Source organism: Trichosurus vulpecula, chromosome 5, assembly GCF_011100635.1.
Source record: "Trichosurus vulpecula isolate mTriVul1 chromosome 5, mTriVul1.pri, whole genome shotgun sequence".
NCBI classification, from domain to species: Eukaryota; Metazoa; Chordata; class Mammalia; order Diprotodontia; family Phalangeridae; genus Trichosurus; species Trichosurus vulpecula.
In genome coordinates, this window is record NC_050577.1 from 129,562,659 (window position 1) to 129,587,922 (window position 25,264).

A 25,264-nucleotide genomic window follows, 5' to 3' on the forward strand; every position below is an offset into this window, starting at 1 on the left:
TAAGAATCCCTGTTCTTGACTTGTTAAATACATAGTAAAGTTTAAATGAGGGAGGAACATAGAATACCCAAGCCCACCATTGACATCATAATGGCTGCCTTTGTAATTTTACTATTTTCTCTCCTTGAAAAAAAACAACATAAACATAACTTAGTAATATATTTATTCAATAAGGATTTATTGGATGGCATCTAAATATAAGGCATTTTACTAGAATCTCAGGGGATAAAAAGATGTCTTAGACTTAGTCTTTACTCCATGGAAATTGGAGTAGATGAGATCTGATATGTTCATTGGTAGGAAATACAGCTCCCTTAATTTACAAGTATATGGAACCCCAGAGTTTGTGATCTCCTTAAGGTCAAAAAGTAAGTTAACGGCAGATGTAGTACTAAATTTCTTGTCTCCCAAATCCCATTCCAGTGCTCTTTTCATTTTCAGGCTTATGATATATAGAAAATGCCATAATATAGTATAGGAAGTCTGAGGCAAGAAAGATCATTTTGGGTACAGGAATTACTTCAATGAATCTTTAGTATAGTTTTCCCCCCTCAGTAAAACTAAGATTCTTTTAGCAACATTCTTTACTGTGACATTCACAGTTTCCAAATAATCTCTTCCCTTTAATAATTAATGAATTCTGTGAACTAAAAATCCATTCCATGCCTTCAGATAAATACCAGAATGCTGAATAGTATTTCTAAATAGAACTATTATGTATAACACTGTGTAATACGACACCTATTAATTTAAAGGATACAATGCTATATAATGACACTTATTGAAACTAAAAATCTATATATTTAGATGAATCAGGTTAGATCCTTCCTCTTTAACAAGTTCTTAAGGAGTCTTACAAATGTTAACATTGAAAAAAATAATACATCCTACATTATTTCTTGCCTTACTGATTTCTTAGAGGAACATTTTTATATTGAGAATATGCTTGACAGATGATTTACTGTGTAGGATTAGGTACAAAAATCCAGAGGAATACAGGATGTGATGATATTATCACAAATTTTAGCTGGAAATCACCTTAGGGGTCATCAAGTTCAACCCTTTCATTTTACAGTCAAAGAAACTGAGGCTAAGAGAAATTAAAGGATATGTATCAGATCATGGAGTTAGTAAATGTCAATTGACAGTAATATCTCTTTGTTGATAACCTTTTTTCTCATATATCCCTATAATATTTCTGAATACTAGTCATAATTACTAGTTATCATACCTACTCTAGAAGTGTATAAAAAGACACAAAATGGTCCCTTCCATTGGCTGAAACTACACTATCTACTGCACTAAGATCTATTTCAAAAGCCAGAGTACCATAGAGAGGCAAAAATTGGGGACACACCTGGCTCATGCTGTATGCAAGTCTATGTTGGTTATCATTTCTCCCACCATCACTGACATGTGAGTTATGGGGCAAGGTATCAGTAACACTATGATTTAATTTATCTATCAGTTACTAATAGTGAGTACTTTGCAAGTCTCCAATAAGGTTGGAAGATTAAAATATTTTTAAGTGTTTTGCATGATGATAGGGGGAAGAAGGAAGCATAGTCACTTGAGGACACATACGGAGAGATGTTGAGAACAGAATAAAAGCTAACAGTATATAAAATTGGAGAAGCCAATCCTTCCCCTATTAATTCTAATGCAAAAGGAATATGGAACATAAAGGACAAAGCTGGGCGGGGTAACAGCAGTGAGTGCAGTGGCAGGCACTTGTCTTCATACCATGTGCATACCTTACATAATACATATGTCTAAATTAGAAGTAGATACTATATGATTATGAAGTTATCCTATTTTGATTCCATATATATACATATATATATATGTATATGTAGCACACACAATTTTATGTGAATAGTTTTTGTCAATGGTAAAGTTGCACGAATACACCTTGTTCATCAGTAATTTCTGCAACTAACATGTGAGATTTAAAGAAAATTTCCAATTTACCTCATCTGACTCTTTTTTACATGGTATAATTTCATATGATAATGGAACAGATTCCTGAAACAGTATAGATACTGTGCTCACAACTTAGATGGAGAGTTGTGCTCAATTTTAACTAGAAGACCTTATTATATGTCCAGGTCCTCCCATTTTTTTAAACATTGGACCATTTAATTTCATTGTTTTTTCTCCCAACACAGTTATGTTATATATTTTATGGTCTGTAGTTCAACTCAACAAGCATTTATTGAGCATTATTTTGTATCCTTCCTCTCTCCCTTCATATATTAGTTCAGGCTCTATTACTGCCAAGCTAGGGGACCTCAACTGGGCAATTTCCCACTTTAATCATTAGTTTTTTTAATCTACAAAATTATAAGATTGGATTAGATCATCTATAAAGTCCATACCACTTCTACCATTTAATAACTTTGGTTAGTTTTCTCACCCCGTGCAGAACATTATGCATTTGTCTCCCACACAACACGTAGTACTATGTTCTGCAGGCAGCAGGTGCAGAATAATGCATGTTTAATGACTATGGTACAACATTCACCAGATTTTAATGTCCAGATTGACTGCAAGAAGAGAGCATGTCTCAAAGTTTCTTAAAAAAAAACTAATGGTTTGAAAATCTTAGAATTCTCTCCAGCTGATTGATTCAAAATCATTGGCTTTAAGCTCCCACCATAAAACTGCAGGCTTTAACAGCTTTACAGACAATAATCAGTATACTTAATTACACATGCACAGTAGCTATAATCTCTAAAGACAATTTAATTTCTGAAACCATGTACTGTATTCTCAACCCACTCACAGTTTAACACAAATCAAATTGGGATGAAGTTTAAGAAGGGAAGCAATTTGTATCGCTTTACAGTACTCATAATCTATCTTTAAATCTTAGGTGGATACTATATAAGAACAAAATATCATAGATGGTTATTTTAATTACAGTGTGATATTCCTAAAAATGTAAAATTCACTTTATGTACAGATGAATAAAGAAGACATCTATTCCTTTTTCAGTTAAAAACATAATTTCATTTCAGAATTCCATATGGTGATATGTTACATAGCCATAAAAGTCACAAATCCTTATGATCTGAGATGTCATAAGCATTAATGCAGCCCAGAAATATATGAGACAATTCATTTGTAATCAATAGATTATATGAGAAAATGCAATGTCATTGTTTTAAAGTCCCTCCTTAGTACACCTACCTTTAGGAATAAAAATCATTCAGGTTGTAAATAGATGATCCTAATCTATTCGTAGAAGAACATGAATTATCAAATATTTCTAGTCAATAATTCACCGAAGAGCTTAGCAGTATACATAAATGATCTATAATTAAAATGTCATAATCTTATTTTTATCATGATCATGAAGGATAACTCAATATTATGAAAGATGTATCTGCCACTTTGCCAAATGGAAAACTTTATATATTGACATTTTTATATCTTCAAGACCAATCTTTTTTCTTTAATTTTTCTTAGAAGTTTAGGGCAACATAGAATTTTAAATGGGCAGGGCACCTTAAAATTCATCTAGTTTGACACTTTCACCTTGTAGATGAGAAAACTGAAGCCCACATACATGAAATGAGCTTCCTAGGGTCATATATCTAGTCCATGATAGAGTTTAATTCCCTGACTTCCAATTCATTGTTCTTTTCCCTGACAAAACGACAAAAATAAAATTAAAATAGTCTTAAATGAGTTTTGCTAAAAAAACAATTAACATAATGGGAAAGGTAAATTATTTTTTGTTGTTTCTTTTTGGTTTTGGTTTGTTTGTTTTTACAGGGTGAAGGCAGGGCAATTGGGGTAAAGTGACTTGCCCAGGGTCACACAGCTAGTAAGTGTGTCAAGTGTCTGAGGTCATATTTGAACTCAGCTCCTCCTGACTCCAGGGCTGGTGCTCTAGTCACTGCACCACCTAGCTGCCCCAAAAGATAAATTCTTTTACCTAAACTTTATATAAATTGGAAGATAAAAGTGTCAAAATCCCAGGAAAACAAATATACCATTTACAAAGTTTTTATTAAAAAATATAAAACACTGAATGTGTGTGCATGCATGTGGTGCATGCCTCTCTCTCTCTGTCTCCCCCTGTGTGTGTGTATGTGTCTCTGTGTGTGTGTGTGTGTGTGTGTGAAAATGGAGAAAACTTCTGACCATGATGGATGTCTGAATTGAAGCAGACCTCCCAGCTTCCATACTCTTTCCCCCACAAAATCTGGAAAAAATATTAAAAAAAACTGAATTAAAAACTGCAGGAGTTAAATTCCTCCATCCAATAATTATATAAAATGTCAAGGAGAAGTTCACAAGCAAGAGAAAATTTGGCTGCCAGAAAAATCAGTGTCAGGAAAAGGCAAATAACTCCAGCCTCCTAGAAACACTACCATTGGAACATATATGTAGCTTACAAATTTGTGTCCAGAAGCACCAAACATGGAGGGTTCCTTGAGATCATACCAGGGAAGTCAGAAAGTATTAGCATAAGAGGCTTGAAGTCTCCAGAAAACAGAAAAAAACCAGATCAGCATGGGAGCACACACAGCAGTATAGCCCAGGTGTCAGTGTTTCCGAGGTCCTTATCAAGATACCTTAAGGCACCTTGGAAAAACCACTGACCTGGAAAATAGATCCAGGAGAGATAATTTAAAAATTATTGGACTACCTGAAAGCCATGATCAAAAAAAGAGCCTAGATACCATCTTTCAGGAAATTATCAAGGAGAACTGCCCTGATATTCTAGAGCCACAGGGCAAAATAGAAATTGAAAAAATCCATCGATCGCCTCCGCAAATAGATCCCAAAAAGAAATCTCCTAGGAATATTGTTGCCAAATTCCAGAGCTCCCAGGTCAAGGAGAAAATACTGCAAGCAGCCAGAAAGAAACAATTTGAATATTGTGGAAACCCAATCAGAATAACCCAAGATCTGGCAGCTTCTACATTAAGAGATCGAAGGGCTTGGAATGCGATATTCCGGAGGTCAATGGAGCTAGGATTAAAACCTAGAATCACCTACCCAGCAAAACTAAGTATCATGTTCCAAGGCAAAATATGGACTTTCAATAAAATGGAGGACTTTCAAGCTTTCTCAGTGAAAAGACCAGAACTGAATAGAAAATTTGACTTTCAAACACAAGAATCAAGAGAAGCATGAAAAGGTAATCAAGAAACGGAAATTGCAAGGGACTTACTAAAGTTGAACTGTTTGTTTACATTCCTACATGGAAAGATGATGAGTATGATTCATGAGACCTCAGTATTAGGGTAGTTGAAGGGAATATGCATATATATATATGCATATATATATATATGTTTATGTATATATATAAGTGAATGTGTATGTATGCATGTATCTATGTGTATATGTATGTATGTGTATGTATGTGTATATATATATATATATATGTAAAAGAGAGAGAGCAGACACAGGGTGAGTTGAGGATGAAGGGAAGATAGCTAAAAGAAATAAAATGAAATTAAGGGATGAGAGAGTAACTTACTGAGAGAGGGAGATAGGGAGAGATAGAATGGGGTGGATTATCTCCCATAAAGGTGGCAAGAGGAAGCAGTTCTAGGAGAGGAGGGGAGTGGGCAGGTGAGGGGGGAATGAGTGAACCTTGCTCTCATCAGATCTGGCCTGAGGGGGAATACCATACATACTTAGTTGGGTATCTTACCCCACAGGAAAGAAGAGGGAGGAAGATAAAAAAAAAATAAAAGGCAGGGGGATGATGGAGTGGAGGGCAGATGGGGGGGGAGGTAATCAAAACAAACACTTTGGAAAGGGGACAGGGTCAAGGAAGAAAATTCAATAAAGCAGGATGGGTTGGGAAGGAGCAAAATGTAGTTAGCCTTTCACAACATGAATATTGTGGAAGGGTTATACATAATAATACATGTGTGGCCTAGGTTGAATTGCTCAACTTCTTAGGGAGGGTGGGTGGGAAGGGAAGAGGGAAGGGAATTTGGAACTCAAAGTTTTAAAATCAGATGTTCAAAAACAAAAAAACTTTTTGTATGCAACTAAAAAATAAGATACACAGGCAATGGGGCGTAGAAATTTATCTTGCCCTACAAGAAAGGAAGGGAAAAGGGGATGAGAGGGGAGGGGGGTGATAGAGGGGAGGGCTGACTGGGGAACAGGGCAACCAGAATATACGCCATCTTGGAGTGGGGGGGGAGGGCAGAAATGGGGAGAAAATTTGTAATCCAAACTGTTGTGAAAATCAATGCTGAAAACCAAATATGTTAAATAAATAAATTGCATTAAAAAAAAAAAAGATACCTTAAGGCACCAGAGAGGGCCTCAAAGATCTGGCATTGAAGCTACAAAAAATTGGACTTGGACACTCAGTAACCCAGAGTACCTACAGCATGACAAAGCATGGATGACCATCCCACCCCCAAATTCAGGAGGGGCTAAACCTGTTTCTGGCATAAAAATGTTGAGTAAATCAAAGAAACAACTACCAGTATAAAAATACTACCAATAAAGAGAGCCTTCAAAACAAAGAGTAACTCTATGACACCTGCAAGCAATGATTCAAAGAAAATAGACTCTTCTATTACGTGTATTCCTAGATAAAATGAAGATATGAAAAAATGAAATCTGACTGTAGAAGGAAGAAACTGGAGAATAATTAGTTTAGAAGGAAAAATAGCAAATTTTACTTACATAATGAACTGAAAAGCAGTACAGAATAAACAGAAAGCAATGCTCCATGAGACAGGAACAATTATTTGGACAAAATCAAAAAATTAAAAAAAATATAAGATATTTTATATAGAATACAACAGGGGCAAACAAAGAAGACATGATTCAAGGATTATTGGACTCCTTGATAACTATGCTTAAAAAAACCCCCACATACTATATTTCAAGAAATCATCAATTAAAATTGCCCAGATCTCTTAGAACCAGAGGGCAAGATGAAAATATTCTCTCTTTTCTTTCACTCTGTCCTTCCTCCAAAGTGTTTTGCTTCTTATTACCCCTTCGCAAAATCTGTCCTCCCTCCTATAACCCCCCCCCATCCTATCCCCTTCATCTTCTGTTTTTCTGTAGAGTAAGATAGATTTCCATGCCCCCATTGCCTGTATATCTTATTTCCCAGTTACATGTAAAAAATTTAAATACTTGTTTTTATAACTTTGTGTTCCAAATTCTCACTCTTCCTCCCTCTCTACCAGCCCTCATTGAGAAGGGAAGCAATTTAATATAGGTTATACATATGTATTCATGTAAAACACTTCCATAATAGTCATGTTGTTTCCTTTCACACTGTCCCTCCTCAAAAGTGTTTGCTTCTGATCATCCTCTCCCATTTTACCTCCCTTCAGTCACCCTCCCCATACCCCAACTCTGTACTTTCCTGTAGGGTAAGATAGATTTCCACACCCAATTGAGTGTGTGTGTTATTAAATGCTTAAGGCAATTCTGATGAGAGTTAGATTCCCTCACTCCCTCTCACCTCCCCCTGTGGGCAAGGTGAAGATAAATCGAATCTACCTTTTATCTCCTGAAAAGGACCACCCCAAACAAAGGTCCCTGAAATGACATAGCCAAAATCCAGTATTCCCATATCAAAGGAAAACTATTTCAAACATCTGGAAAGGACCTCTAGTACCAAGGGATCACAATCAAAGATTACACAAGACCTGGAAGCTTCTATTTTAAAAAAGAGATCTTGGAAGACACAATTGCAAAAAGGGAAAGCTATAGGCTTACAAAAACTACTTGAATACAATCCAGCTATGGAAAAATGTATCTTTTATTGAATACAGTATACTTAAGTATCTGTTATGAAAAGAATAGAGCTAAGTAGAATGTTGAAATGCAAATGCAAGAGTCCAAAGAAACATAGAAAAGTTTTCTTTCTTTTGAGCTGTGTGAGGACATACTGCTAATATTCTAATGAGGGAGAAGCCTGTTATTCATCAGAACCTTAATGTCTTCAGAAAATAATAAAGGGATTAAGTAAGAAAAAATACAGTACCTAAGGCTGCATCTGTTCTATTCTAAAAGTTTTAAATGGGGGAAAATAATGGAATTTGACAGATAAAGGGGGCTGAATTTTCTGTTTCTCATAATTGGGATGTATGAGAAGAGGAGTATATAAATGGAGAGGAAGAAATGGAGAGAAGAACAAATAGCAGATGGATTTGATTCATCTGAAATAGACAAACTAGATAACATACAGAGAGTTTGTAGGAGATATACTTCAAACTCAACACATAAACAAGTGGAGATGGGGAGGCAGTGGTTAAGAGGGTAGATAATATGAGAGAGAAAATAGCCAAAGGCACAAAACAAACTTTCTGATCCTGAAGCAAGGATGAAATGTAGAGGGAAGCCAATGAAATAGAGTCTAAGCCCATCGATTAGAGAGCAAATGGAGAAATTGTGATACATAAATGTAATAAAATGTTGTGCCACAAGAAATTGTGAAAGTTACCATTTCAGAAAAGCCTAGGCAGCATGAATTGATACAGAATAACTTATGCAGAACTAGGAAAACAATATCTACAAAGAGAACAATATTGTAAAGAAAAACAACTTCAAAAGACTTAAAAACTCTTATCAATTTAATGACTAACCATTTCTTGCAATTTATTCTATATATGATTTTATATATACATATATATTTATATAATATATTATATATGATATATTTATATGTTTATAGTACATACATATACACATATGCATATGTGTATATGTATATATACTGTCTCCTCCCACAGAATGAAAGCTTTGAAAATAAGGACTGTTTCAATTTTTGTATATTCCCTATGCCTAGTACAGAGTAGGCCAATAAATGTTAGTTGATTGCTTGACTGTCAATGTAGTGCTGGTTATACTTTTTTGTCTACAGGATTTATGATGGTCAACAGGAACAGGGTAGAGGAGAAACATAGTCTAACATGAATGGGCAAGATTTGAGATAATCAGAATAGGAAGATGGGTCACAATGAGAACCCAAAGTTTGGAATATTAATAAATGGTTCAATTAGGGGAACAGGGGACCACTCTGAACCTATCCCCTACTTGTATGATATCTCCACTACTTTTTATCTGTCTGTCTTTCCTTTGCAGACTCTACTTCCCTTCCTCAGTATCAAAGTGTCTCCAACTCTCTGTCTCTTTCTCTCCAATAATTTATTGCCTAGTAGTTTAGCTTTTTGTAGGTACCTTCACTCTTCCATAAATAGATTGTTCACTTCTTGCAGGCATGGGACATGTTCTGTATGCCTTTTCTATTTTAGCACATAGCACAGTGCCTGGTATAAAGTATGTGGTCAATAAATATTTATTATTGATTAAAATTGGATGAAGTTCATGTGCATCTCATTCTTATTTAATAGTTCCTTAAAACATTAATCTTATTCTTTTCAGGCCTTCCTCAATCCAAAATCAAGAGCTCTAATAACCTTTGTCAGTTCTTGTATGACAGATTCTTGATCTCTCAACCATTTCAGCTCTCCTCTGTATATCTCTGTCCCAGTTTATGAGGCATTGAAGACAGTACTGTGTGCCATTTTGTAGGTCTAAACAAATCATGGTATTTTAGAACATAGGATAATGGTATTTTTTCCGTCATCCATTTTGATTATGACTGTTTTGTTTATTTGCTTATTTTATGTTTTTGGTCACTATTGCAGATTGAGCTAGTGTCTTCTGGGGACATCACACACTAATTCCCTGTTCCTATTCCCGGACTAAAATGAATGACTCTTTGTATCATCATGGTATAAGTATACTTTTACTTATTTCTCCCTTAAAATAGTACCTCACACTTGTTCACAACCCTTTTGCTATTTTTTTCCTGCTCACACAGATGTATAAGATCTTGAGGTTGTCCCTAGTGATATTTCTTTTGGCTGCCTAACGAAGTTTAATGTCACCTGCAAACTTCATCTCTCTTTCCGAAGATTATTAATAAAAATATCAAATTAAACAACCTCAGTGACTATTCCTGATGAATAACCATAATATAGAGCTCCACTAAGGGAAAAGGGGATCATTTAATCCTACTCCCCCCCAATCAATTCCCCAGTCATGCTGAAACATCGCTCCCGAGGTGACAACTTCTGTTTTTCAGTTAACTTTAGTGTGAATCTTCATCAAAAGCTTCCATCATAACTGTAGTAATGTGTTCAATTCTAAGGTTCAGAGTTTTAAGGAAGGTCATTAGTCTGAGAAAATCAAAAAGAAAGGCAACTAGAATATTCATTTCATGTCTTTTGAGGCTGAAGGAAGGGTAATTTCTTATCTGGAGAAGAAAAGGTTGATGTGTATCTGGGGGGTGGTGGCAGGTAGGAATGATAGTTGCCCAGGAATACTTAAAAGCCTATTATGTGGGGGAGCGATTAGACAGGCTGTACTTAATCCTATATCACAGAACTATGAAGAAAGGGAGGGAGTTGGAAAATAAAGACCAATTTAGTCTTTTTGTAAGAAAAATAAAAACTCTTTAATAGTTTGATATATCCAAAAGTTGATTAGGCTGCCTCAGAAGTGGTTTTCCTTTCATTGGATGTCTCCAAGCAAAGGCTGAACCACTTGCAGTTTGTAAGCTGAGGATCAGTTAATTGAGGATTATGTTTAGTTGTGATGTGGACAAAAAGCCATTGAGGTTTTATCCTATAGTGAAATCCTGGGATTCTGTGAAGCAAAATATTTACTAATTCTCCTTTAGCCCCATGTGTATAAACTCTTCTCAAAAAGCTCTAATGAAAATGGTGTTATCATTAGAATATTTTATGTCACTAGTAGATTTGGTTTCTTAAATGTGTACTGTTCCTCTAATTTATTATAGATCCCAGGAGCTTGTTGAGTTTAGGCATGAGATATCTTATCTGTAAATACTATTGTCCTATCTGGAGTCCTTTTTACAGGTATCATGATAAAAATTTCTAGACTTTCTGCAACAAGGCAAACACTTCGGCCAAGAGTTTTCAAAGTTTGATCCCAACTTTTTCATGTCTATTATTGATCTCCATCTAGTTATAATATCAACAATGGCTTAGTACTGATGTAATTTGCTGTATTTGGGTCCCTGTCACATATATCAAACTTCAAGTTGGTTCTAGAATTTTTGATTTGGATTTCCCAGAGATCCTTCCGAGGGTTCTCCCAGAATGAGCTTTGGAGGTCCAAACCTACTTGATTAGGTCTGGGTCCAGAAGATGCCTAGGATAATGGGATATTGTAACTCAAAGCCCTTACCTTCCTTCTCCCTCCCATTTTATCCTCATTAATTCTAATAGCACTTGATATTTCAGATTTCTAAAGAAGGTTGTTTTCTGGTCTTATTAGGATGCTGAAGACTCTGGGGTGTCTAGATTGCCCGTGGAAGTCTGAAGACTGTCTTATTCCCCCATTACTTTTCAGATCCTTTATTAACAGATTGAGACTACCTTGGCTCCAAGGAAAGCTCCTCAGAAATGTCCTCAGACATTTCTTACTTCCTAGGGAGGGAGATTCTTCGCTTGCTCAGAGCCAGTAAATTTGGGAGATAAGCCAGGGAGCAGCAACCTCAAATGAGATGCTGGGTAACAAGCAATTATGGATCTGAAACAAATTATAGCATTCTGAAACAATTTGTCCTTAACAAAGGCAATTTGATTGTGGCACACTGAAGCCCTAATCAATTGGCAAATATGCGATTTGTTTCAGTATGTTTCCCAATATTTGTACTATACAGGAATCATGACTTCTAAAGTCATGCTGTCTCATTTTTTTTAAAAAAAATCACAATCTTTGCCGTTTGTCAAGATTGGGAAATAGCCCCAGTACTCTGTTTTCTCAGGAATTGTTGACATTGTCTCTAACAACTTCATTTAACCTTTCCCAGGCCCTACGATGTACTTCGTTATGGCATGCAATTTTGTGTGAAAATTCAACTTTGTAGGGCAATATTTGATGATCCTTTCAAGTGCTATAATCTTGGTCTTAGATAAAAATAAAGTGCATTTTTTCAATATGGCCAAAAAAGACTGTAGTTAATTTTCAAGTGTTTAGATGCTATATCTTTGATTTATATCCTAATTTCATGTATTACTTATTCTCTTTTTCCTTCTTAGTGTCCTTTCTCTGTCAATTTCACTAATTATCAACATCACAATGACTACTCAATACAGACTATGAATTTTAATCCCATAATCAGTGCCTGGCACATTGTAGACACTTAATAAATGCTTATTGATTGATCAAATCATGTTAATTGTTAATAGTTCTTGTTAATGACTATACAAAATGAAAAAAAATATGGTGAGGGATTTTGGAAAATATTTGAATGATTTTATCATTATGTGTAATTATATGGATTTATCATATTTGCCCATATCAATTATTTAAAATACATAAAGCCTATTTTCATTGAAAACTTATTTTTACTGAACTTATTTTTTGATGCTCCCACTGAAGTAAGTCAAAGTTCAGTGTGTAGATAGCAATTGGCAAATATTCAAAAGAGGTGATACTGTGAGTATAGATGTTGAAATAAGGGATAAAATTTCCAGGACTGCTTTCACTGTAGGGGGCTGGATCCAAGTGTATAAACTTTTGGTTCGTGACCTGCAAAATATCGAGGGATCTAAGAGCAAACAAACCATCCAACCTCCATATTGCTGACAAACACATTGCTCTTTAAATTTAAAAAGAGTTTCTGGAGACATCTTGTGAGGAATTTTCTCTTAAAAAATTGAAGCTTAGATACTCCATCAGCAGAAAAAGCTGTGACAGACCTAGAAGCAATTTGGAAGCAACCAACTAGGCTGCCTATGGAGTTCACTATGGACCCAGCTGCTACCACTTCAAGAAATCTTCCTATGCCCACCATCTGGGACTTGTAATTACCACCTAAAGAGAAAGAGGAATATATAGAAAATAGAATGTGATTTAGAACATCTAATACTGTACTTTCTATATTTAAATTATTATAATGAATTGGATTTTTATAAAGCCCTTAGGAACATCATATTTTTGAAAGGAAAACATTGAATAACTCATATTCTCCTTCTGAATGAGTCTTTATGTCAGTGATAACACAGTTGGTCTTTTTTCTTGTAGTTAATTTTATTGACACTCATACTTTGCCCATATAGCATTTCTTTCTATTAGAATGAGAGGATGTACATCTGTCTATTTAGTGATGTATTTTAGGCAGGTTTTCCTCTTTATATTAACAAGCAAGCTTTTCAATGCATATACATCACCTTCTATACCACAAATGCAAACTTTTTAGCTTGGCATTTAAAGCCCTTAACAGTCTAGCTTCAGCCTACCTTGACAGACTTATTTCATATTATCCTATTTTACATACTCCATTGAAACTGATCTACTTTCTGTCCTCCAAACTCAGCATTCCATCTGTCTCCTCTTTGCTTTCACACAGACTGTCTTAGTGGGCATCTCACTAGGTCTCTGTCTCTGCCTCTGATGATCCTTCGTCACCTTCAAGTCTCAACTCAGTTGCTGCCTCCTACTGGAAGATTTTCTAATCAATCTATTTTTTAAAGTTCTCTCTTCTTCACAAATGATATTGTATTAATTTATGTAAGTGCCATATCCTCCTGCCCCCATAGTGTAAGCTCATTGCAGATAGGGATTGTTGTGCCTTTCATTTCCTTTTCTAATCTCCAGAACCTACCACAGTTCCTTGAAAATAGCACATGCTTAATATGTGTTTGCCAAATTGGATTGAAATATTTTTTTTCTAAGCCATCAAGAAGCTAAATTATAGTGCTATTAACAGCTAATACCAATAAGAAAGAAGACAAGCATATAGGGAATCTGGTAAAGATAAAGGGAGCATTCCTTCCAATTTTATTATTGGATGGGAAAGGAAATTAAAGCTCTTATATTACAAAGATCTGAACTATAGCTTTATCCTTTATGGAGCAGAATTTATTATGAGTTATGTCATTCATGACCCCAAATAAGGTGTAAGTACTGCAATAATGAAGAGATCCATGGATTGATCACAGTAGTAGCCCTGGGTTGATTCTATAATTAAACCTGCCTTCCTGAATTCCTTCATAAAGGAACTTGCCAGAGTGACTTGGGCTAGGCTAATGATTTGAGGCCTCTTTAAGTCTGGCCCTGCACAACACAATTCAGTGTATTGGAAAAAGTGCTGGACTTTGGAGACCTGAGTTTGAATTTTGGTTTTATCACACATTAGCTATACGACTTTGGACAGATCACCTAACTTCTCTGAGACTCAGCTTCTTCATCTGTGAAACGGGGATAATGATTCTCATCCAAGCTATATTATAATGTTGTAAGAATAAAACAACATAAAATAAAATATTCTTTAAACCCTTCTGATCAATAAAAATGTAAACTAAATATTATTACTCTTGGTAGTATCTGCAGCCTACCCCAAAAACCTTTTTGTTTGCTAATTTTGCTGGAATGGCTTTCATAAGATTATAAGTTTGGGTTCTTTAAAAACACTAGCATGTCTCTTTCCATAGCATCTTAAAACCATTCATTCAACAGTTATTAAGTATATATAACATGATGTAGTGTGGGGTGGGAACTGAGGCAAATGCTTATAAGCCGTGCTACTGGGAATGATGTTGCTGGTAGATTACTTGCACTCACGAGTTCTGAGCTGTGATTTAGGGTGTCTGCCTTTATTCTGACAACAGTGTAAGACCCTGGGAGTGGTTGGCCACCATAATGCCTAGGAAGGGGTGAACTGATCCATCTAGGAAACACAGCAAGTAAAACTTCGATGAAAATGTGTGTGATGGGATCAGACTGCTCATTCACTGCACTTCTGGCCTGGAGTGGGGACTGAAAGAAAGAGGAACAGTTAGATAGAGACAGAGAGACGGAGACATGAAGAGATGCAGAGACAGAGAAAAACAGTCAGATTATGGTTTGCAACTTACTTATAATAGCAATAGGCAGCTAATTGGCCTAGTGAAGAGAGCTATGGACTGGGAGTAAGAAAGACCTAACCTTGCTTTTTTTCCTCCTTTACTTATCAGGTGTGAGATTGTAGACAAGTTACTTAACCTCTCTGCGCCTACATGAAGTTCCTGATGACTAATTCGTGGATCCCATGAATAGTATTGGTGTGTATGTCAGGTTATTCAGGGGGTCTTTCTGATAATTTCAACTGTGATGATACTTCATTTCTACACACTCAAATTTATACTAAAATGTTTGCCTAATGTCTTATCTGAGGACCCATTGGAGATGTCCTATGACTCTGTAGCATTCATGCTGGTTGGAAGGGTTAAAAATGCTATCTCAGAAGGTACAACTGCACTGAAAGAGGAAACATCAAGAGAAAAAATCACAAGAGGGGAAGGACAAAAGTTTCATTAGTTTCAGTACATGCAAAGGATTGAGAGACTTTAAGGGAAGGAGAAGAAATTTTCTCCTTAACAATCTACAATCACTTCTAGGTAATTTATTCTGCTATCCAGAAGTTGTGGGGCATCCCGGAGTAATTATTAAGTGTTCCAGTTACTTAAGGCAAAATTTACAAATACTAGAGATTCTGATAACAGAAAGAAGTCACGGCATTCCTCTATTCAGAAGGGACACAGATAAAAAGAACTATTATAATAATAGAATGGATAGAATACAATTTCAAGTTAGAGCTGGGTTCAAATCATGTTTCTGCTACTATCTGTGTGACCCGTGGTTGAATCACTTAACCTCTCTGAACCTTTGGTGCAAATGAAGGCTATAAATTTTTGTCAGGCTAAAATCTGTATTTAAGAGGGAGTTCCCACACTAACACAACCAAATGGCGTAGATATAGCACACATATTTTCCTTCAAATATCTGTAAATATGGGTTTATTTATACATACCTCTGTGTGTACATGCCTGCCCACCAACATGTATAAGTACAGGACATAGATAGACAGCAAGAGAAGCAGGAATAACTGGGTTCAAGTCCTATCTGTAACTCATATTGACTTAATTTTCACTTGATCTCTCAGTGTCATCAGATAACGCTAAAACACTAGGTTGTAGAAGGTTGGCTGATCTTCATTGGCAGAGATCTCTTATTGAGAGTTCCTGATACAAATAAAATAATAGATACCAATTCAGGAAAAAAATAGATCAACAGATAAATAGACGGACAGATAAATAGATATAGAAAGGGTAAAGGAAGGGTAATGAGATAATATGAAAGCCCTGAATTTTAGGTTCAACAAATGTTTCCTTGGCAAAAAAAAATAAATATTAGGAAACCAATATTAGAAAAATGATAAATCAACATAGTGGATAGTTTCAGCTTCTTGCTTCAGGACCTTTTACACAGTTCTTGAACTCCTGTAGACTAATATAACACTGGAGCAATAAGCACATCTTTGATTCCCAAACAATAAGAGACCTATTACTTGGCCAACAGAGATACTTTGAAATAGGAATTCACTGTTGTCTCTAAATCTGAAACACAGCCTCTGTGTTCCTCGTTTTTTAATAAAGCAAAGAATAGCAAGTTCCTTACTTGGTCCAGAAGAACTTTTGGCTCTTCTTAATCAACACTTTGAGATATTCTACGCTAAGCAAATAATATACTGCCTCTACCTTTCTAGTCTTCTTAGACTGTGCTCACTCCATATGTTAAGAAATACAGTGATACTGGCTTCCTTGTTCTTTCTTACATGACTCTTCATTTCTTAATTCCAGGCACTGGAATTCATGGCTGCCTCTCATGCCTGGCATTCTCTGTCTCCTCTTCTCTGGCTCTCAACTTCCCTGAATCCCTCTAAGTCCCAGTTAAAATCCCACTTTCTACTAGCCTCTTTTCCTGTTCTCCCTTTTTATTTGTTCTTTCCCTCTTTTATCTCCAATTCATCCAGTATATATAATGTGTGTACATAGTTGTTGGCATGTTCTCTCCTCCACTGAACTGTAAGTTCCTTGAGAGTAGGTATTGTCTCCTGCCTTTTTTGTATTCCCCACACTTAGTACAGTGTCTGGCACATAGTAGGTGCTTAATGAGTGTTTATTGACTGCCTGACTAAAGCATCATATTTATATACATTATATTTCTATGTGTTTTGTATTATACATAAATATTGAATTGCATATACATAGAAGAAAAAATCTAATCCTTCATAATCCATAATATAGTACACAAGAGATTATCTTCAAGAAAAATAAGTGATCATTTTAAATACTATTACCAAAAATTAAGGTCATAATGATTAACTACTTTCCCTTTTACCCTGCTTCTGAACATAGTGAACATAGACATTTTGGGCAGCTTCTTTTGTTCTTTCTTTTTTGAGGAAAGGGTGAAACTACTTATTCTACTCATTCTATAAGAAACAATCTGAAAGCTAAGAGTTCAAAATTTAATATACTAGTTTTCAGTGTTTTGAAGTTCCTAAATTTATTCTACAACATCCTAATTGTGAGTCAAGCCATCATCCTGTTTCAAATTTCTGAAAAGTGTTCAGAATATGGTATTTAAGAACTCCTCACCTATTCAACAAAATGGATGGAAGTCACAAGGGACACCTTTAGTCCCAATTGAAAGGGGGGAAACCAACCAAAACAATATTTGAAACAAGAAGATCTGTCTAAAAGTGAACTCTGCTATCTCAAGGGAAGGTGGATTGGCCTTACTGGAGTTCTTCTTTCAGAGGATTGATGAGCACTTCGTGAACATTGACAAGTATTGAAAGAGTGATTCTAGGGCAAAATGATACTCACCGCATTTTAGAGAAAGAAAATCCTGTAAAATAGCACAATATAAACCAGAAAAAGATTTTATTCCACAGCACAGTCACATGCATTGTAGAGCAATGGGCCTGAAATTGAAAGTTTACCACGACCCATAGATGTTCTGCTACTCTATGATTTCTGCTACTTCAATGATTTACTATTTCTAAAAAAATATAGATTTGGATGGTATTCACATGAAACATATTCTTCATATTTTGAAGTTAAGGAAACAGCATCTACAAAGATAAACCTTTCCTGTATTCTCAGTTTCACATGTAAGAGGGAAAATGAGATAGGCAATTCTTGACTTGTGAAGCTCTGTTCTTGTTAGCTAATGATGGGATTCCATAGTTTCCTGAGATGGCCATGAAATATACATATTTCATCTTGGTGAGGGAATTACTATTAGGTCTAACGACTGCCACATGCAATGACAGGAAACTACAACATTTGGATTATCTCTACACCTACATCCATACATGGAAGTGTTCAGCAGTTTTCTGTGGTATTAAAAACAACTTTCATTTCAGCTATACTTGAGTCTGTTATTCACTTATTGTTGCAAAATAAATGTGTGATCCCACTAAGCCCTCAAAAGGCAACTAAAAGAGCCCTCTTGCTGATAACACTAAGAACAGTAATGTATCATCTCTGCATGACACTGCTTGGAACTGTTTAAGTAAATTGGGTAAAACTAAGTCAGACCAGAAGTGAGATCACCATCCCCTCACCTTTCTATGAGAGGAAAGCTGATTAGAAGATGCACAGGCAGAGGCCACCTTTGTATTCACAAGGAACTTTTGCATTATTTGGTGCCGAACAATAGAAATGACCAGAAGAGAGCAATTCCCTTTCCCTCTCCCCTCCCCTGATAAAGACCTTTTGCACGTGATGCTGTGAAAACCTACAGGGAGTTCACAACAGTTTAGGACACCCACGTTTCAGCTGCTGCAATGTTAAATTGATAATCGGCCGCATAAACATCTCAAACATATCTGTTTATTTTGCATGTACCCATGGGGGGAAAAGAGGGCTGGCATTATAAAATACAAAACCCCACAAGTTTTAGCTTTTCTGTCACATCTCAGTGCACTTAATATCCTTCTGTCATATTATTTATGACTTCACAAAGAAACTGGTTATTTCCTATTATCTCTTCAATAAATAAGTAAGCAGTGCATGCTGCAGAGATACAATTCGTTAATGAGATGGCCTACAAAATCGTCACGGTGTCTAGTCTCAGAAGCTTGCACAGCATCTATTAAAGCTTGCCTCAGTTCTGAAGAGTAACTCCAATTTTGCATATTGATGCATTCCAGTCAGATAGTCAAGACATGCTTTTTGAGTGGATTACACAATATAGGTAATGCGTGCCATGATACATCTTCTATTGAACAAAAACAAACATGTCTCTGAGATGCTTCTTATGCCTGTTCAACATGAATCTATCACTAGGCTGATTGCCCTATTCACAGAAATGTCAGGGTCATTGTGTGACCTTCATTTGCTAGAGTGGTTTTTTAAAGAGGAAGAATACTTTGCCTAACTTAATTCTTATCAGAATATCCTTCAATCATGATATGAAGATTCTTTATGCCTAAATGTTAACAGAATGGGGTAAAGGAGTGAGATTCTGGGCAAATGTTTTTACTTCTCTGGTCCTCAGCTTCCTCATCTGTAAAAAGAAAGGGGGTAGGTGAGGTGATCAACAAATTTTCTTCAAATTCTAATATATATGTATTTGTGTATACACACATACACATATATAATTATATGTATATTTTAAATGCAAGTATGTGTGCATATGCACATCTGTCTATATATAGCAATAAGTTTGTATGCATGTATGCTGATATATGCATTAGCATATGAAGATACATTATATATTACGTGTGTGTGTGTGTGTGTGTGTGTGTGTGTGTGTGTAAAATTTGGCCATGGGGTGAACTAGGGATTTTATCAGTGCAGGTAGCTTTTGGTGAAAAAAATCCCTATAGTAATATGGTTCAACAACTACTATTCAATTTATAATTTTAGACAGTTGTTTGAAGCTCTAGAATGTTATGACTTTCTCAGGATCACAATGGGAATGTATATGGCAGAGAAAGGACTTGAACTGACTATAGATACTGATCCTCTAGCCAGTATTCCCAAGAACCTTGACTATAGTTAATGCTTACTAAATAATTGTCGAATTAATAAATTAATAGGGTTTTTTCACTACCACCTTAAGAAATAGTGGCCCATTTACTATGTCTTTCTGAGTTTCAAAACATACTGATTAATCCTTAGCATTACAAACCCCCCCAATACTAATACTGAAAAAGAATGGCATTTAACTACTCCATCTCTACTCTGTATAAAGCTTTAAGGTCTCTTTATATACTAAAATTCTGTGATTCTCTAAGTTGTTTCCCTCCTCCAGGAAGCTACAGTTATGTACTTGGAAGAACATTCTCAAAAAGTAGAAATGAAAAATTGTTTACAATAGTTAACACAGCATGATAATCTAAGACTTTTCTATTGAAAGTCTTTGACTTCCATCAAAAAGTTAAAGGCACAGATGCTGCCTTGGTTATGAATAATCTTTCTATTTTATTATTTAAAATATATGGCCAATGTCTTTTTAAAAATATAATATAAAGCTCTGGGGACATTTAATAATTACACATATTTATATCAACATTTAGACAACTTGATACTATATATTATTTAAGATGCATAACACAGTCTTTAAGACTTTTATATTCAATAGGGATCACGTGTTTTCAGATTTTTTAAACTCCCAAGACTATTTAGTCTACCACATCAGCAATGCACCTTTAAGCAAATTTAGTAAGAAATTGTTAATTTTAATAGTGGAGATAGGAATTGAAACTATTGTGAAAATATGTATAGAGGTACACATATGTAGACACACACATTAAGAATATATGTATACATGTGCATATATATATATAAACATATATATGTATTTATATATTCTATATGTCTATACACATATTTATGTGATAAAATGTAGAAACCTAAATGGAGAAACATGGTAAGTTGTATTTCCAAGATCAACACATATAGAAATAGAAGATTTGCAGTAGATATTGCCATTAGAGTACACTATAGACAACCTAGACAGAAAGAGGAAATGGATATTCAAATGGGGAAGAGAATTGGGCCTGCAACCTATAGGAAAATGAGGCTGGCTTTCATGGATGGCACAATAATAGCACATTATTGAAAGGATTGTTAACGGACATCTGTACAATGAAATAGTGAGAACTTTAGGGAAGATGATTGAGTAAGTAGAAGAGCTTTACATCATCACTGAAAGAACTTTCAGAGAATTTTAGAAGCTTGATTATTTAAAAGTAGAAAGGATATAAATCTGACTTTGACAAAAATTGAAAAATGATAAAGACAGCTGACAATCAATCAACAAGCATTTATTAAGAGTCTACAATGTATCAGACTCTGTGTTAAGGATACAAAGTCAGTAGTCTATGTCTCTAAGAAATGCACATTCTAATAGGAGATGGTTACATTCTACAGCACCCAGTGGTAAAAAAATCTCACAAAAAAGTGGATATCCCGATAAAGAAATTGTCAGATGCAGAACTAAAAACATTAAGAGATGAAGTATACCAGAACCAAATAAAAAGACAGCAACACTTGAAGAGTATTGAGTTCTTTACAAGCCAAAATAAATTACATTTCAAGACATATATTAATGAGATGATCTGAGCATTATCAGTCTCCTGGAAAAAACACTCTGAAAAAAATATCCCAAAAGGAATATTTCAGTCAGTCAATTAGTCCACAAGCATCTGTTAATTGTTTAATATTCCAGGCACTATGCTAAATGCTCGAGATGCAAAGGCATAGCCTCTTCTTTCGAGGAGCTTATAGTCTAATCGGAATATCATATGAACAAACTTCTTAGTATTGAAATCAGAGAACAAAGTATAATATTAATATATATTTATAGAATGAATAGGCTTCTATGAGGAATCCTGAGGATCTCTGAGTTTGACTAACCCAGAAATGTAGTCATGAAGTTCCAGAGTAACCACATTAAAGAAAAAATCTTTCAAGCAACTAGGAGGAGACTTAATATATTACAAAAAAATCTAAGGCCAAAGAATGTCACTTATTCAAGATGTGAATTGAAAGCTAATTATAGAACATAAATTACAAATATGATATCTCAAAAGGCAAAGGGAATCAATTTGTCCTCCAATATAAAGCTGCAAAGCTAAGTGTATTCTTTCCTCAGAGAAGGTATTCAGGAAGATAGAGAAATTTGGACCATTGCTACTGAGGAATCTGGATGGAAACCAAGCCATTTGCTATACAAACTCATTAAAGGAAAGGGACAATAAAGGTAAACAAGAATACTTAGTATGAAAAGACTTATCCCAAATAAGAGATTACATTCTATAAGGAGGAAATTAAGCTATATCATATTTTAGAAGTCTTATTTCTCTGATGGTCAATGAGATAACAAGACAACAAAGAGAAAACTTTTATGGGGAAAACCTATGAAGTGGGTTCCAATAGAACTACACTACAATAATGAAAAATTGGGGACAGTAAAGAGGTAAATTATTATTTCCAGGATTGGAACAGGTTCATAGATTCAGGTCATTCAGAAGAAGTGAGGAGCTAGGAGAAGAGGCCATGGAACATTCTACATCTAGCTTGTTTATGAGAAATGTAAGAAAAGAGAGTACCAATATGATTAGAATTAAGAAATCTAAGTTTCAATTACAAAACAAGTGGCTGGGATGAGTCTTTCTCCATAAATGCCCCCTCCCCCTTTTTATTAGCAGTTTTAATTTGGTTTAGTTTCATTTAATTAATAATTTAATTTAATTAGCAATTCTAAATTACTTGATTCAAGTAATGCAAACAGTAAATATCTAGATCTGACTAAAATGGGGTAAAATGTAAATAGATAGGGATCTGGGGCAGGATTCATATAGAAGTGTGCATATGTGTGAGGGAAGATTGATATCAGAGAGGTGGGGAAGAGAAAAGGAGGAAAGAGAGAAAGAGACAAGGACAGAGACAGAAAGACTGAGAAATGTAAAACCTATGATCATATTGTTTCTAGGTTTCTAGAAAGAAAAATCCGTTACAAGTGACTAGTACTGATGTAAAATAATATTAATAAAATAATTGTATTTAATGGAGGATAAAAAATATACCTGTATTAGTAGTAGGCTTTCCCTCTATAGAGACCTTTAAGGAAAGGTTAGATGAATATACATAAGGATATGTTGTAGTACTGGTTCTTTATGAGGTGTGAGTTAGACTATATGTCTCTTCAGTCTTTTTCATCTCTGACATTTTGTGGTTCTGTGCTGATCTGTGTTTCTATTGTCCAAAGGGTAATTCTATCTAAATTCCTTTCTTCTTTCTACCTCATAGAATCCCATTCTAATTTCATGAAGTATTCAAAGCTCTACCATCCACATGAGCTTTTCCTGATTCTCCCAGTTGTCAGTGCTCTCCCTTCTAAAACTACTTTAAAAGAATTTTGTATTTATGTATGTGTGCATATATGCATAAAATAAGAGCTCCTAGAAGGCAGGTACTGTTCCATGTCCTCCTCTGCAGACTGGGCAAGTAGCACCAGAAGTAATGAAAACAGAGGGCAAAGTTCACATTAATAGAATGTAATTTATACTGTCACACATAGTAGGCTCTGGGTAACCGATAGGCTCTCTCTCATCTTTATCTAGAACAAATGTATACTTGTTATGTCAAGAGCAAAGGTTAGGTTCTTAACTTCTTCATAGAAGAATGTTTTAAATGCAAAAAATAAATGTAACAGATGGATTTGCAGACCCTATCAATTTGCTAAGATGTCAGCATTCACTTGGAAGATGTTAGGGTTCTGCTTCCAGGAGAATGAGCATTGGAGCATTGTAGACATTCTGCACCTGTTTCCAGGGCATCTACTATGTGGTTGATAAGGGCCTTTTTTCCCCTCATTGGATAAGAATCATGTCCTTTTTAAATGCCAACAGTTCTGGCTGTAAAAATGATGTGAAAAAGGATCTTTCTAATAGCATGGTAAGCCAACCAGAACCAAGTACAAAATGTCCACAAATGCTCCAGTCCTCAGCATTCTCCCAGAAGCAGCTCTCTATCATCGTCCATATGAATGATGTCATCTTAGCAAACTGGTGAGGTCTGCACATGTGCCAGAACTCCATTACATAAAAATACAGAAAAATATAAAGGAAATCAACAGTACTGAAACACAGTTATTAAATTATTAATATGAACAAATTCATGACTCAGGGTCAAGATCCCTTGCTTTAGAGACATTTTAAAAATATTGAAAATTAAGATATTTGGAGCTGAGGAAGCATGGTGTGATAAAACAGTCTTCCAAAATAAGCATTTGAGAGAGGTCAGTGAAAAAGCTGTTTATTTATGTGAAAAAGAAATAAGGACCTTTTTTTTAAAAGGTAGGCAGTACTGAGGAAAATAAAGAATGGTAGTTTCTAGGAACATAAGCTCATAAAACAAAGAATAGTTGTGATGCAAGTATGATTTAAAAAACAATAGATTACATAAGCATGAACTAATGATTAAAGACTGTGAGAGAGTCTATTTACAAAATATAGTTATATTCTTCCATAAAGTAGCATGGAAAGAATCACTCACTCTCAGTATACTTCAGGATGCTTCATTTCTTTTTAAAAACCTTCCTAGGCGATTTGCTCTGTGTTCATGGCCAGACTCTTCTAAACTTCTGTAGAAAGGGAAAACATTTAATGTTTTTCTTTAGACAAAAAGATAAATTTTCTGTTTATTGCAAGTGGTCTATCTCATTTTTTCTCATTTATTCCATGGGTCCTGGTCAAAAGGGTCAATGCAGGAAAATGAAGTCCACAAGAAAAATGTGAGGGAAATATATGGACCTAATCCTCTTGTATCTTGGACACCTCCTCAGTTAAACAGTTCAGCTCTGCGGTAACAGATTTTTAAGTGCTCTTGAAGAAGACACTGTTGGAAATTGTTTCTCTGGTACTTTTCAAAAGTGCTGGGAAGGTTGGTATAACTAACCTCTTTCTAGAAAGATATCAGTATTTGTTGAACAATAAAGACACTTTTCACTTTTAGCATGTAGTTGATGTTACAAGAAAACATGAGTACTTACATATATCTAAAATTCTATTCAAGACAGAGAGATGATCATTCTAGAGTCAATGTGTTTAGTATCATCAGAAGGATATTTTTTCAAGGCATATTAAACATGCTAGAATGTCCACAAGAAAGTTCAGAGTAGGCATATCTCTACATCTTATTCTTTCATCTTTTCCAGCAGCGGAAAACTTGTGGCCTTGAGGCCAAATGTGGCCCTTTAGGTCCTCAAATGTGGCCCTTGGACTGAATCCAAACTTCACAGAACAAATGCTTTTATTAAGGGGATTCAGTCCAAGGGCTGCATTAGAGGACCTAGAGGGCCACATGTGGTCTCAAGGCTTCAGGGTTCTCACTCCTTCTTCACCCCTGATCTAACTGGTAAGGATTCTAGCTGA